The following is a 12,481-nucleotide window of genomic DNA, read 5'->3' as shown; positions in this document are numbered from 1 at the left end:
CTTGAGTATCTGTGTCCACTCAAAATCCATTAAAAAAATCAAACTGCTGGATTATGATTATGATTAGATCACTGTTTGACTCTTTATTTTTTAGCCCAACAAAGAATTGCTGGTCCTACCAAACATTTATTTGTTGCCTTTGTTGACTTAGCAGCAGCTTTTGATTCGATTGATAGAAACTTGTTGTGGAATGAACTGGCCAACACTAATATAGATAAGCGCCTATTGTTTCTAATTAAGGAACTCTATTCCAATACAACTGCTAGAATTAGAGCTGGTATTTCTGATTATGATTATTTTGGCATTTTTATTCCAATGCCATCAATATCTATTTGTATGTCACTTTTTCACAAAATTGTACCCAAAAGATGTGGTTTTCATTTGATGAGTTTAAAGTATAGCTTGGTTATTTTATTTGTATTTTATTGTTAGCTGCCTTCAGCACTAGTGAAAAGACGGGATATAAATTTAATAAACGAATTAATTTAATAGGCATTCACTGTAGTTTGGAAACTTGGCTATGCGTCTCTCAGTACATAATAGCCAAGTGATTTGTAACACCTTAAAGTCTAACAAGTTTATTATGCATACGCTATTGTGCTAGACTCTTACTTCCTCAGACACATCTAATGAAGTAAACTCTGTAACAGAAAAGTGTGTGCCATCGTAAATGTGTTCTTTAAGGAGCAATAAGATTCCCTTTCTTTTGCTGCAACAAACTAACATGGCTCCCTCTGTGGAAGCTGATGCACAATGAGCACATTCTTTTTGATTTATTTATTTTATTAAGCTAGGGATGCTTAGCTTCTATAATAATGTTTGCATCCACCAGCAGTAAGGGCTTTACAAATACAGTGCACACATGCTCAGATGGTACGAGATCATCTGATACAAATGGGGGGAATGAAGATATACTATGTTTCTTGAAATATCCCTACAAGTCGTACATCAGCAGTGGATTTTTTTATTATTATTTTTTTTCCTTTCTAGAATGCACATGAGACAACAGTATAATTAGGGTTTGTTTTTCAAAATTGATTTGGAAGCTCATTGCTTCTTTTCCTTTTCAGTAAAACTTTGCACTGCAGCTTAGGTCCCGACCAACCTGAACTAAGTTCCTAGAGGGCCTGTTCAGACAACATGCTAAACCGTTGTTAGGTCACTAACACTTTTGCAGCAAATGGTTAGTAGGCATGTTTAAACCGTGGTTATGTAGCCACCATGGTTAGGAATGGTTCAGCTGACATGCTAATCCATAAGGTTTAGCTCAAAATGCTTACAGTGGCTTACACCATGGCTTACTGTGTTGTCTGAACAAGGTCATTGAAATCAATGGGAATTAAACCATGGCTAACTTGTCCCACTGTTTTCAATGGGACCCAATTGAACTTAGTCTGAATTCAACCTATCTTCTCCTGCAACTAGATTAAAATTTAATAAGGTGATCAAGGGGCCAGGTAAAGTTAATTTAGGGCCTGGATCCAGCCAACAGGTAAATGAAAATCTGTAATTGAATACCTAGTATCTGCTCAACCCCAACTGATGATCCCAGTTGACCTGGAAATGGCTGCCAGTCATTTTGGGCTTTATCTCTATATGGCTGAATTCACACTGAGGTTTCAGCACAAGGTCGCAAGCACAAAATGTATGACCTGAGTCAAAGGGTAGGGCTTCAGTCAATCCCCCCCCCCCACAGAAAGGTAGTTCCATAAATGCAGAGCAACTATCATATGTCTTTGTAGCATTAACTTGATGCAGAGAGTACATGGGTTTAAGACGATCCTTTCTCCTAAAAAGAAGGGGAAAAAACACTAATGGCTCTAAATTCTACTACTTCAGTTTCACAGGGTTGTAGATTTTGTCTATGAGGCACCTAAATAATTGTCAGATTTCAATCAGAGCTTAACATCCAAAGCCCTTTTGAAAATGTGATCCACGCCAAGCAGGCTTCCCCATCTTGGTGCCCTCCAGCTGCATTTGACTACATTTTGTCAAGCTGGCTGGGTACTATGGGAATTGTAATCCAGCACATCTGGAGGGCGCCAGGTTGGGGAAAGCTGAAGTAAAGGAAACAAGACCCCAATTACCTTAAGCCTGCATCTCTGTTGCCACACCTCCAGCATTTTAATAGATACATGAAGCAAGTGTAATGAATTTAAAATGCCAGAAGAGAGGATATAAATATGCCATCTGATGCAGGTCTGCCTACAAATTGCATAGTTTTGCCCAGCAGTGAAAAGGATGAATGTGGCCAGTTATTGGCTTTTCCACGAGTAGTTTGTAGCTGCTTGGCCTAATCAGTAATATTATTATTTTTTATTGTCTACAGTGGCATCTGTGAGATATATTGATTTGTTGCTGAAGGGCACAATCCTGTGCCTGTTCAGACTGTAAACATTTCCTACAACTCCCAGAATCCCTCTACCCAGCATGGCTGGCTGGGGTATACTGGGAATTACAAGACTTGTTTCTGTCCAAACATGCATAGGGTTCTGCCCTTCATGTGTAACCCAGGCTAGCAAAAAAAAAACCAGAAGCATGAATATTAAATATTATTGGAATGTGTTCTCAGAACCTTATTTATTTATTTATTTATTTATTTATTTATTTATATAAGGGAAGATTGCTGTTGTTGTTGTTAAAAGCATGGAAGAGCTGTAATACTGTTAATGTTTTCCCAATTTCTCTTTTTTAAAGAGTAACAATAATGGCAACAAAAACACAGACAGACAGATGGGGGAGGGAAATCCTCCAGGTTTTATTTATTTGTTTTCAACATATTAAGCTGCTTGTCTGCTGCGATTCCACCAAATGTTGGGAAAAGAAATTACATTTGTCACTAATATCTGGTCAAGCAGCTCCCTGTTTGTTCATTCTGGGCATTTTACTTTGGTTTTTCCTTTCCTCTTTAAACCTCAGATGGTTTTATGTTTCGAAGTCCCCTTCCTTTGTCCGGAGGCAGAGTTTCAAACTTTGTGAAATCAAGGGTACTACATCTTCAGCACTACACCATTTCCCTCCATTGAGAAACAATGCACGGGCCAGCTCAAGATGTTTTGCTTCATGAAGCGAAGTACAAAGATGGTACCCTACCTCAATTCCATGCACAGAAGCAAACTAGAGTGCAAGATGGATTTTATTTAGGAACATGGGAAGCTGCCTTATACTGAATCAGACCACTAGTCCATCTACCTTATTTGTTTATTATATTTATATCCTGCCTTTAAGTCCTTTGAGTCCCTAAAGAACTCAAGTCAGCATACATAATCCTCCTCCTCTCCTTTTTATCCTCACAACAATAACCCTGTGAGGTAGGATGGGCTGAGAATATGTGACTGGCCCAAAGTCACCCAGTGAGCTTTCATGGCTGAGTGGGGACTAGAACCTGGATCTCCCAACTCCCAGTCCAACACTCTAACCACTACACCACACTAGCTTAGTATTGCTAACAATGGCCCATTTCACACAATCACCACAGCCCACTGTGGCTTCTGTTTTAGGGTTGTGGGTGGTTTGTTGGGCTGTTTTAGGATTGTGAGTGGTTTGTAAACCATGCCAACAACCGACTCTCGCCAGGTTTGGAAAACATGATTAGACAGAGCGCTTGCCAGTCATGGCCTGAATATTCAAAAGGTGGCATATGCTGCAACCTACCATGGCTTAAAGAAGCCACAGTGCACTGCAGTGGTCATACGAACTGGCCACTGACTGGCAATGGTTCACCAGGTTTTCAGGCATGGGTTTTTCCTGCCCTACTTGGAAGTGCCATGAATTGAACCTGAGACCTTCTTCATGCAAACCATGTGCTCTACCACTGAGCTAGAGCCCCTCTCTTCAACAACGATGATTGGACAGTGTCCTCCACTCCACCTAAGGACAGCAGGTTTAGGGAATGCAAGACAGACTACATGACATACAAAACTCTGTCCTCCAACAGAGGTGAGTAGCTAGGGGCTCAGAAAGAATGCCCAAGGAACTACCACTGATGCCCCCCAACACCTGCTGCTTGAGGCAGTTGCCTAACTTTGCTTAACCGTAGGGCCGGCCCTGATGATCCATCTTCAGTATCCTCCCATGCCTGGCTGCTAGATGCATCATATACTGCTTAAGCCCTCTGCCTAGCTCCTGTCCCCAAATCATCTGTGCCCTCCCCCACCCCAACCCCTGGCTTCAATGCACTCTTCTAGCCCTGAATATCCAGGCCTATGGCTGCCAATGACTTGCCACACCACTCTTCTCTTTTTTTAGCAATTACACTGGGACTTGTATTCAGAAAGCCCCAAGGCCTGAACTGTTTATATTACCAATAGATAGAGGGTTGCTACCTGACCAGCATATGACTGACCTACCTGGCTCTTTTATGTCAATGAGGAATGTTGACTTTTTCAAATACTTAAGGGATAATGGAAAGGGATGAGCAATGACCGTGATGGATGTTTTCTGAACCCAGCTCAACACTGAGTGGGTTGCAGGACTGCTGAATCAGCATATCCAACAGCTGCAATGGATCAAGCTGCCTTGAAAGGGCATAGAACCCCTTTCTTTGGAGATTTACAAGAAAAGACTACACCATAACCTGCCAGAAATGCATTAGATGTAGAGGAGCCTATCTTAAGACCCAACCCCTATCAGTTTCTAAATCTCCTGACTGTGAACATCTGCTCACAAACAGAAGTGAGAATTTCTGTAAACTGCCCAGAGAGCCCTGGCTATGGGAGCGGTATATAAGTGTAATAAATAAATAAATAAATAAATAAATAAATAAATAAATAAATAAATAAGTGCAGGAAACAGTGCCTGCAAAAGAGGGAGGGAGAGAGAGAGAGAGAGAGAGAGAGAGAGAGAGAGAAGGTGGCACAATGCAGACAAGTGAGGGAACTATGCAAAATTGTCCAGAGGTGAAATCTTGCTTGCAGTGATTAGATGCGCTGAACACAGCATCTAGCCATGGCCACCAACTAGGGCCACAGCTAGACCTAAGGTTTATCCTGGGATCATCCAGGATTCGCCCCTGCCTGAGCACTGGATCCCCTGTGTGTCACCTAGATGAACAGGTTTGACCCCTGGACGATCCAGGGATAAACCTTAGGTCTAACTATGGCCTTAGTCGGTTTTAAAAGGGGATTCAACAAATTTATGCAGGATATGAGTCTCAATGGCTTCTAGCCATGATGGTTATGTATCACCCTCAGTATCACAGGCAGTGTGCCTCTGAACACCAGTTCTTGGAGAACACAAGTGGGAGAGTGGTATTGCATTCATGTCCTGCTTGTGAGCTTCCCACATTCATCTGATTGACACAATGCAGGATAGCCTTTGATCTGATCCAGCATGGTTCTTCTTATATTCTTATGTTCTTAATAAATGCACTTATAAACATAGGTCCCTGCTTACCTGTGACCCCATTCCCTAGCTGGCCCAATAGGCAGCAATTTGTGATCAATCAGTCGGGTTGGTTGGTTCCCAGGGGATGGAAACCAGGGAGTGGACCTCAGAGGGAAATTTACATCTACGGACAGCTTCCAGGTACAGCACCCCACTCCCCAACAGAAGGGGATTCCCCATAAGGGATCCTGGGAAGAAAGCCAGAAGGCTCCAGCCCAGCTCAGGGGAGGCCATGCCTGCCGCACACCCAGGTCGCCAAAGGGGCCCACATGAACAGTCCACACCATGACAGGACCCAAAGATCCTGCCTCCCGCTACAAAATTCCCCTGGCATGCAGGCTGGGGTGGAGAATCAGCCAGCAGGTGGGCTACCCAATAACCAGATCCATGCCATACGTCAATGATATTGTGGCCATTCAAAACCCACCTGGACTACATGTGGTAGATTGCTCCACATCTCCGCACACCCAATAAGTGCTGTTGGCACAAATCCCTAAGTTAACAAGCTCTTGCAGAAGAGGACGTATGAGGATCCCTTCCAACACAGAAAGTGTGTTCATATGAGCTGTGTTCCTGCACGTTCTGTCCCAAGCCATTTTACTCATGATTTAACCTGAGAACAACCAGTATAGTCTGCACCCCATGGTCTGCCCCTGATTAGGACTCTACCAATGTAGGGGGTGTCCCCCCACCAAATTTCCTCTACACATTGTGGGCAACATTGTGCCTTGCAAGACTGCAGCCCAAAACAGCAGGCTAGAGAGCACGTCCTTGTGACAAAGCCACTGGTCATCAAGGTTGTCCTCCTGCAGAGCCAAGCAACAAGCTGGATTCCTTGGCCAGGAAGATGTACAAGTGCCTCAGTCTGCCAAGTCAAGGATACTTCCTTGTGGCTGGACCTGCTACCAGGAAGGACTCAAGCTGATCACTTCAAGTCACAGCGGGAACCTGCCATGCAAATGGCACCTGATCGAAGAAGCGAGCACGCCTGCTCGTCATTTGATGCAACAAGCCAGAGGCGCAGAAACCAGCACATGAGTCTTCTGGGGAAAGAAAAGATAGAAATCCACTGGTGCAGACGCAGCCTAAGAGGTGGCGATTCTATACCAGTGACTCAATTTTATTTGCCCATCATCTTTTTTTCCTATTTATTTTTTTGAAGTCAATTAACTGCGTCCCGTACAGGCCAGGTTCATCTTCTTCTTCAACAATTGTTGATGTGCAAAGGGTTTTTCCCTCTGCCGCCTTCCCTTCCTGTCCGCCAGTTCAGCACGCTCCTGACTTGCTTCCTCAGGGGGGCTTTTTCTGGCTTAGCACTGACACAGGAATGTACTTATGATAAACTTCAGCCAGCCGGCAAGGTGCTTCCTCTGCGTGCTGCTCATTGCAGGCTCTCGACTTTGGCAGGAGTCTGGCGTTCTTTGAAGCCGTTGACTCGTGCGGCTCAGGCAGAAAAACAGAAGGGGGGAAAACATTCCTGTTGAGCAAATATCTGTGTGTATGTTTCCCCCATCATCCCCTGCCATGAGGAGGGGGGGGCTGATGTTGCCTCCTTCAGAGCTCCACTTCCTTATCTGTGCCACGGTGCATGACTGTAATACACAGGGGGATTAGTGTTCGCAGCCACAGCTTGTCACACAGCTTTGCTCTAACATGACAAATGAGCGCTTGGTTCTATTACGGCACGGCTTCCCTCTTTTCTTCTTCCCTTTCGTCTGTTCAGCCTCCTCAGCCCCATTCATTTATGATGGATAAAAGCTCCTGAAGACAGTGGATTAGAACCTGACCTCTGGCAAACCTCTCCAAGGCAGGGGAGGATGTTACCTGGTCACGGGTCACACCTGTAGTCAATTAGAGTGCCCTTTGCTCCAGGGGGCCATGCAGAACATCTGCACGGCGTTAGGCGGGGAGTTTCTCTCCCAGCACACTGTGCTCCATTGTGAAAGAAGGTCGCCTCGTTTTGCCTTCTTCTTTTATTATTATTTTTTTAAAGGAGGCACAAACGGCATCGCCGGTTCTTTTACGGGCCCCGTGACCAGGCCTATCAAAGCAGCTCAGAATACAAAACTTGAGCAGGTAGAGCTTTTCTCGGCATATGGAGATAAAAGAAACGGGGAGATCTTCAGAGAGGGACCACACAGGTCATCTAGTCCAGCATTTTGTGGATGCAAGAAATTCACTACTTCAGCACCCCCAATAGGTGGCCTTCAAGCAAGGCTGGCGCTACCATTAGGCCATGAGGAAGCCGCCCCAGGAACACACTTAAGGTACTGTGAAAGCATAGCAGATTGGTAGCTATTTAATTGGTTAGCATTGTATTTTTACTGCCTGGGATGGGGTGGGGGAGGTGCTTGCAGGATTTTCTACCTCAGGGGCCAAAATAACTTGGCTGGCCTCGGGTATGAGGCACCTTGACTCGGTGGGGGTGCCATTGGCTGCTCTGCCACAGGCAGCAAAACTTCTTGGGCCAGCTTTGCCATCCAAGCATTGGGTTCGTGCCATGGCTCCAACCTAGTAGTTTTTAATGGATACTTTTCCATTTGTGCAGCCTCAGGGCATTAACAGGATCCTTAAGACTGGTGAGGACTGCCACAGATGTACATCACCCAAGCATAGCATGACCGATAAAAGCAGCTTGAGGAGGCTTGGCAGACTGGGAGGCAGAGGTAGTTAATGCCTCACCATTTGACAGCATAGCAGCTGTGATAAAATCACTGCTAGGAAAAAAAAACTTCACTGGGTACCACCAATGTAGATAACTCTTAGTCTCAAATATTTCATTTTGGGGGAAAGTACAGGAGCGTGTGGTTGCCTTAAAACTCCAGAGATTCCAGGATAATACTGATGATTTAGAACTTTCCAACCTGGTTTCAATCTGGTTTGGGCGCAGAGCTAGATAAGTGTGTCACTGTTGTTTCTGCTGAACCTGTCTCAGCAGCATTTCATGAGACTAACCATGGGACCCTTGTAGATCACCTGGTTCTGGAATGGGGCTTGGGACCAGGAGCACTGTTTTCTGGTGGTTCTGTTTCTACCTAGAGGGCAGGCTCCAGAAGGTGGTGCTGAGGGACCACCATTTGGCCCTGTAGCCATTAGCCTATAAGAATCCCACAAGATTCCATCTTCTCCTATGCAACATCTACATGAACCTGCTGAGAGAATTCATTCAGAGTTTTGGGATGTGATGCCATCAGAACACTAATGACAGCCAGTCAATGGTGAAGTATTAAATGTTAAAGTGCAAACATTTGTCATAACAGTCCCCAGAGCCACACACCCCAAGGAGAGTCCCAAAATGCAGGCAGTTGTGTTGATCCGTATCAACAAACCAATTCTAGGAGTTTTCATCTCCTTCAGGAGCAGAACTTTTGTAAAGCTAATATCTTAACTGCCCATTCAAGACCACCCCACCCCAAAATACTTTGCTTTACAATAGAGAACAATATATTGTTGCCTGGAAAAACCCAGCCACTGTGAGAATTACAACTAAGCTCAGAGAGAACAGGAAATGTAGACGGGTGGGGTGGGAGTTAACATCAGCATCCCCTTGTAATAAAAAAGTGACAATGCTGCATCCCTATGAGCCATGGATCATCTACACCACTGCACTCAGCCCTCTCTCTCTCCTTTCCATGCAATTGCAAGGAAGTTGTGGAAAGTCCCCAAATCAATACCTGGGTACCACACTTCAAGAAGGACGCAGACAAGCTGGAGTGTGTTCGCAGGAGGGCAACAAGGATGATCAGGGGTCTGGAAACAAAGCCCTATGAGGAGAGACTGAAAGAACTGGGCACATTTAGCCTGGAGAAGAGAAGATTGAGGGGAGACATGATAGCACTCTTCAAATACTTGAAAAGTTGTCACACAGAGGAGGGCCAGGATCTCTTCTCAGTCCTCCCAGAGTGCAGGACACGGAATAACGGGCTCAAGTTAAAGGAAGCCAGATTCCAGCTGGACATCAGGAAAAACTTCCTGACTGTTAGAGCAGTACGACAATGGAACCAGTTACCTAGGGAGGTTGTGGGCTCTCCCACACTAGAGGCATTCAAGAGGCAGCTGGACAACCATCTGTCAGGGATGCTTTAGGGTGGATTCCTGCATCGAGCAGGAGGTTGAATTCAATGGCCTTGTGAGCCCCTTCCAATTCTACTATTCTATGATTCTATGATCATTGAAGGACTGGATGTGACTAACAAACAAAAGCTTGATCCAGGCAAGTCAGCAGCTCTGATGATAGGAGGAAAGGACAATCAGGAAAGAGATATTCAACCTGCTCTGGATAGTGTTGTATCCTGAAGCAGCAGGTACACTGTTTTGGCGTACAGTTCTGGACCTGGTTTTGCTATTGGATAGGCAGTTGGCAGCTCTGACCAGGAGCACTTTTGCACAACTTCAGCTGGCATGCTGTCACCAAGTAGGCAGTTCTTGCCTCATGATCTTGCCTGAGCATGCTCTGGCAAAATGTTTCCCAAAGGGCTGCCCTTCAAATGCATCTGGACTCTGAGTCTGCTACGGATGTACATATTGTCCCCCATTCCATTCAACTATTTCCCTGTATGTTTTCCATGGCATATGTCTCAGCAGAAATTTGCGTATTTTCCTGCAAATAAATTTGCATAAATTTCAGGAAAGTTTTTTTTTAAAAAAGCATGAGTCCACAGATTCTGCGCAGCCTGTGGAGACCAGTTCACAGCGGATTCTGCAAATTGGCTTCTTAGAAATCAGAAATCATTTTAGTCTGTCCTACATTTCTCCAGCATTCCTAGTCCACTGCCACTGGTGCAAAATGTGGCCACTCTGCTGCTTGACAGGAACTTGGGTTTCTGATCACATTACATCAGTATTACATGTTCAGCTGCACTGATTGCTAATTTGTTTCTGGGCCCAGATCAAGGTAACTGGGCATTACTTTTTAAACTCTAAACATTTCAAGCACAGATATCTGAAGGAAGGGCTCCTCCTGCATGAACCTGCACTCATACTGTGGTCTATTGAAGAGGCCTTCTCGCACTTCCCTCTAAGGGGCATACAGTGGGGAAATTTGATCAGCCCTTTTCCATAGCAGTGCCCAGATAGCTCATTGCCAAGGGATATCTGGCTGGCTACCTCTTTCAGTGTATCGAGATGGCAGTTGAAAGCAGTGATATGTGAACATGCATTTTATGGATCTGCACACTCACTACTCTTATTTCAGGCTGCCTTTTGGCAGAGGCGGGGAGCGGTTATGTTGCTGCTATGTGCATTATGTATTACTCTCTTATATTATTTGTCACAAGCTGCCCCGATCACCACATACTTGGATGGAAGACGCAGCCCACAAACAATCTGATAAATAGACAAATAATTTTCTCCAAACCTAGCTCCTGGTACACACATCCAGTAATTTCAAAGGCCAAAAATGGTGGTCCATTAGCCCGATCTAAATCTTGGCACTTTTCCAAGGGTGAAACCACATTCTGCCCCACCTAAAGGGCCACTTTGGCCATGGGTGCATCTGGACAACAAAGAACCCACGAGGACAATCAATCACTGGCAGGGGAGAAGAGCAATGGGAAAGGTGGTCAGGGGCCAGTGTAAAATTACTTTTCTCAGCTTGCTAATGAGGGGATTACAATGGATCACAGCCTGAGCATCATTAATCAGGCAAGGCGCTCCTGAGCCATCTCCAGTCCCCTACTATGCTTTGCTCTTTCAGTCTCAGTAGCTCTTTCATCTGCTTTGTTGCTGTCAGATGTTTCACGCCCTTTTCTCCGTCTCTCCCAGCCTGCGCCCCCCTGTTTTCCATCCAGCTTTTCTCCATCCTGTCTATTCTATGCCTTTTCTCATCGTCTGTTTTCTAACTCTTTAATTAAAATCCCTAACACATTTGCTGATTTGTTGATGGGATGCCGTGCCCCGATGCTTTCACACAAAAAAATCATTTCACCACCCCTTTCATAACAGCAGCTAATTTAGATGAGGATGTACATAAAGTTGGGTTTCTTTTCTTCCCTCCACTGCTAGCTCCCAGGAGCGCGATCATCACTACTGCGAGAAAAGCGTGCACAGCTATCGCAGGCAACCTACTGGATGGGTCCAGAATTGCGGAAAACTTTCCCTACGGGAGTTTTTCTCCACTCTTTCTCTGTTGTGCAGTTGGTGAGAACAGGCTGTGCTTTTTCAGGAAGCCGTTGGGGACTTCTGAGTTTGAGAAAACGCGCTGCTAGCTGGTGCTTTGGTTGTGCTGTGGCATTTTGTTTTATTAATTGTTTTAATAAGCATTTAGGGTTGTTGTTTGTTTGTTTTTAAAAAGTGTGGGCTGCCTTGGAGCTCTTATTAGTTCAAAAGGTGGGATATAAATATTTTAAGTAAACAAAACAATCTGAGATAAGTCACGTACACTCGTGCGCACACACAAGCACACACACACACAATGCTTGGAGCAGTTTTTTAAAAAAACATTTTTGGTTTTAGCACAGGAAAAGATAGGTGTGTATCCATTTATTTGTACATAACTTCATTATAAATCAACATTCAGCACACACTAGCAAAGTGATCAGACAATCCTTTTCCCAAGGGGGACAAAGTTGTGACCGCCCAATAGGCATGGTTGGCATATAAGGTTTGCATTAAGTAGACATTCTGTATCACCAATGGACTGAATGTTTAGCAAGAAAGCAGGAACTGCACCCATTAAACAACATATGGGCAACCCACGGGCCACATGCGGCTCTCAGAGGCCTTCTGTGTGGCCCGCTGCCGATGCCCAAGCTGCCACCAGATCCACTGGCAAGTTTGCTTCTGCATGCTGCGCCTCTGATTTTGCTAGGGAATATGGCACACAAGGAGAGTCATCCCAGGGCACTGTGTCCCGCAGCTGTCAGGGGTGTGATTGTGAAACGGGGTGATGATTCCGTTTGTGCACTGTCTTCCCTGGCAAAAATGCAGTCCTGACAGTCCATGAAGCCACTGGTTGGCAAGCTGGCCAGAACACAATATGAAAGGGGAAGAAGGCAATTAGGGAAAGTCATCACAATGTGTAGGGTGACCATATGGAAAGGAAGACAGGGCTCCTGAATCTTTAACAGTTGTATTGAAAAGGGAATTTCAGTAGATG

At 44.9% G+C, this 12,481-nt stretch overlaps 1 protein-coding gene across 2 annotated transcripts in view; it reads right to left on the bottom strand.

The window, feature by feature from the left end:
- EPHB1 (EPH receptor B1) overlaps positions 1–12,481 on the bottom strand; it is a 384,580-nt gene that overhangs the window by 255,192 nt on the left and 116,907 nt on the right. The gene's annotated exons all lie outside the window — the stretch shown is intronic.

This window comes from Elgaria multicarinata, chromosome 8 (genome assembly GCF_023053635.1).
Source record: "Elgaria multicarinata webbii isolate HBS135686 ecotype San Diego chromosome 8, rElgMul1.1.pri, whole genome shotgun sequence".
NCBI classification, from domain to species: domain Eukaryota; kingdom Metazoa; phylum Chordata; class Lepidosauria; order Squamata; family Anguidae; genus Elgaria; species Elgaria multicarinata.
The sequence above is the reverse complement of the archived record's forward strand: the minus strand, read 5'-3'. Positions and strand labels throughout refer to the sequence as shown.